At 55.9% G+C, this 3343-nt stretch overlaps 1 non-coding gene across 1 annotated transcript; it reads right to left on the bottom strand.

Annotated features, from left to right (window-relative positions):
- Nucleotides 1-950: 950 nt before the first annotated feature.
- On the bottom strand, nucleotides 951-1023 carry TRNAK-CUU (transfer RNA lysine (anticodon CUU)). Its single transcript has one exon. It is a non-coding gene; the product is annotated as a tRNA-Lys (tRNA).
- Between the last annotated feature and the right edge of the window lie 2320 nt (nucleotides 1024-3343).

Raw genomic sequence — 3343 nt, 5'->3', positions numbered from 1 at the left:
GAGTGAGAGCGACCCTGGGCAGAAGGCCCAGCACAAGGAGATGCCACCAATCAAGAGGCCTTGCAGGCCAGACCTTCGGGGGTGGGGGATCGTATCCCCTACATGGGGGCTGACACTGGGAACAAGAGGCCTGTCACCTAGAGCATGTGGCCACTACCAGAGCAAGTGTCCGGCCCATGGTGTCCCTGCAGCACAGCCAGGACCTGGGAAGGAGGCCTGGGACATGTGAGGGAGAGACTGTGACCTGCCCTGACACTCCAGAGACGCTGGTTGTGCTCTCCCTGCACCACAGAACAGGGTGACGTGTTTTCCTTTAATCTTTCTTTGTGTTTTACATTAATTGCTGGGTAATAAATTGTATTTGCTTGAAGCAATGCAATGCAGTGCAATGATGAGTGTGTCAGGGAAGTGCCCAGAGTACCCCAGAGTGGGGACATTGTGGCCCTTTTCAAGTGAGCACAACAAGATTGGGGGTCAAGCCCCCCAGGATTCCCAGGCCCAGGCTTGTTGGGGTTACAAAGACTCTGCCACACATGAGAGTAGAAAAAGCATTCTTGGGGTCAGGCAGGCCTCTGGGTAAGGAAGTGGGGACTCAGATTCTTTCTCTGGTCAGTTGCACCAGGGTCATGTATAAACCAGGGAAGTTCCCCACAATAGCCAGACCAGAACCCCCTGTACACTTGCCCTCTGTACTCATTGCTTCTCTGTCTCTCTTCCCTTCATCTCTGCTGCTCTCCTTCTGAGCTTTCTCAGCACCTGGCCCACAGCACTTCCTGCCAGCCAGAGACTGCGTGTTCTAGGCCTGCCCCTGTGGATGTGGCCTCTCTCCTGATTCCTGAGGAAAGGAACCTTTCCAGGAAATGGCCATGGATTCTGGGAATCTGCATGTGGCTGGTGGACAGCACCAGGAAGCATTTGGCTCCTGGCACACAAGGCAACTTAAAGCTGAGTGCCTAGGCAGGGGCTTGAACCCCAGACCCTCAGATTAAGAGCCTGATGCTCTACCAACTAAGCTACCTGGGCTTGTTGAGACCAGCTTCACCATTCACTACAAGAGCGAGTAGGTAGGCAAAAGAGAGGCACAAAAAAGTCCCAGGAACCCCTCATGTGGCCTAATGGATAAGGTGTCTGAGTGTGGATCAAAAGATTGAGGGATTGAGTCCCTTGGTGGTTGGGTTTCTGCAGTTTTACCTTTGTGCTGAACGTCCTGCTCCCTTCAGGGCTGGAACCTCTTCTTGGCCGCTCAGACCAATGCTCTGGCTTCAGCTAGAGCCCTAGGAAGAAGTTGGAGGTTGGGTGTCACAAAGGCTGCGGCAGGAGCCCCAGGTGCTTCCAGTCTAGCCTTTGCCAATCCTGACTTGTCAAAGAAAGTGGGCGGCTGCCCAGGCTAGCGTGTGCGCCTGTCCCTGTGCTGGAGGGTACTTGCTACATAGCGTCTTCGGAGCCTGGGTGTTTCTCCGCTTCTCACAGCTGGGGAAAAGCCTCTTGGGGTAAAATCTCCTGCCCCGCTGCAAAAGTGAGCACCTTGAGTGGGACCAGTCAGAGGCCCCAGTATAGGGGCTGGCCCTGCTTTCCTACCAACTTGTGATGTTGGCCGCAGAGCATCAGCAGCTGCCCCGCATGCTGGTGACCTTCAGTGGGTGTTTGGTATGGTAGGGAGCAGCCTGGCTGGGTGTTTTTGTGCCTGTCTGAAGGCCACACATAGGCATGGTCCTGCCCTCCTCTAGCTCTGACCTCAGTTGCTCTGTGGCTTTTAAGCCTTCCCTTGGAGCTATCAGCACCAGCTGCCTCTGCTCTAGGTGCCCAGAGGAGGAGAGGTATGGTTGGGTCACTTTTACAGATGCCCCTTCCCTGGTACTGCCATTGCTCAGCTATACAGAGGAGTTTTCATCTCTAATCACTGCCCAGCAGCCCTCTGGCACCATTCCTGAGGGCTGCCCTGCCTCACTTTCTTCCTACCATATTGGGAAAGACAGTTCTCATCATTAAAGGTCAGGTGGGCCAGCAAGCCCATTCTATGTTTTCCTACTGCAGAGCCCAAGCTCAGGAACTCACCTTGGGTGCAGACTTTGCTATGCTCCCAGATAACAAGCCATCCTTGCACACACAGGGCCTGCCAAAGCCCAGCATTGAATCAGGGACCTTCAGTCTAACGCGCTCCCAACTGAGTTACTTTGACAGCTCCACGATAGCACTTTGGCCTGTTGCTTCTCTGTCTGGGATGTTTTTGTCAGCAGTTGCACACAGAAAGGACAGGAAAATGAACGGCTGCTTCACACCCTGACTGGAGGAACCCAGCGCCCTATGCTGTGGTGAGTAAGAAGTGGCTGTTGGCTGGCAGGACCTGTCCCCCAGGAGCTGGAACAGCAGCTGCCGCCTCCACCTCAGCTCCAGGCTGTGGGAAATGCTCATTGTCTGGCTGCATGGGCGGATGCTGCTCCCTGCTCTGGATATCCTCTGTATTGCTCTGTCAACCTCCCATCTTCACTGGGCCAGTCTGGTAAGGTCCCAAGTGCCCCCTCCGGCCTGGCAGCTGAGAGTCTGTGCAGACATCAACCCCCCGGCCAGCCCCACAGGCAGCAGCAGCGCCAGCCCCCCCAGCACCACAGGGGCACTCAATGCACTTCCTGTGGGGAAATGGCTCCTTGACGTCCAGCTGCTAGATTGAGAGCCAGGAGAGAGCAGTGTCTGGCTCATCTTGGGGGAGAGAAGAGACCTGATGAGTGTAGATCTCCCTCAGTGTCCCCTGCAATGCTGGTCAGTTGCATTGTCACTGTGATAGTCAGCGTTTCCCTTCAGGACCAGCCCTAGAGGGGTCTGGTGTCCGGGACAAATCCCCCCTTTCCTCCCCAGGCCCTGCCCCCACTCCACCCCTTCCCACAAGCCCCCACCCCGTCCCGTCCCATCTCTTCCCTTCCTGCACCTTCCTGCCCCATTCCTCTCCCATCCCCACCTCTTCCCATCCCTGCTCCTTCCCCTCCCCACCCAATGCCTCCTGCACCCCACTGAACAGCTGATCACTGGCAAGTGGGAGGTGCTGAAGGGGAAGAGGAGCAGCTTGTCAGCAAGGCCTGTAGTGGTGGGGGGAGCTGGCTGCCAGTGGGTGCTGAGCACCTATTTTTTTTTCTGTTGGTTCTGCAGCCCCATAGCTCCCATGGAGTTGCTGACCTGGCTTCCTTTGTACTCTAGAGAGAGGAGCAGAACCAAGGCTATGGCTGATCTATGGGGCACCAGGTGAGTGGCAGAGGTGTCAGGTGCTGAGAGTTTGCCTGACCCCTCAGGGATACAGTGTGAGGTGGTGCCCCAGGGACCTCTATGAAAGGAGCAGAACAGGATTTACTTG

Source organism: Gopherus flavomarginatus, unplaced genomic scaffold (assembly GCF_025201925.1).
Source record: "Gopherus flavomarginatus isolate rGopFla2 unplaced genomic scaffold, rGopFla2.mat.asm mat_scaffold_103_arrow_ctg1, whole genome shotgun sequence".
Lineage (NCBI taxonomy): Eukaryota > Metazoa > Chordata > Testudines > Testudinidae > Gopherus > Gopherus flavomarginatus.
The sequence above is the reverse complement of the archived record's forward strand: the minus strand, read 5'-3'. Positions and strand labels throughout refer to the sequence as shown.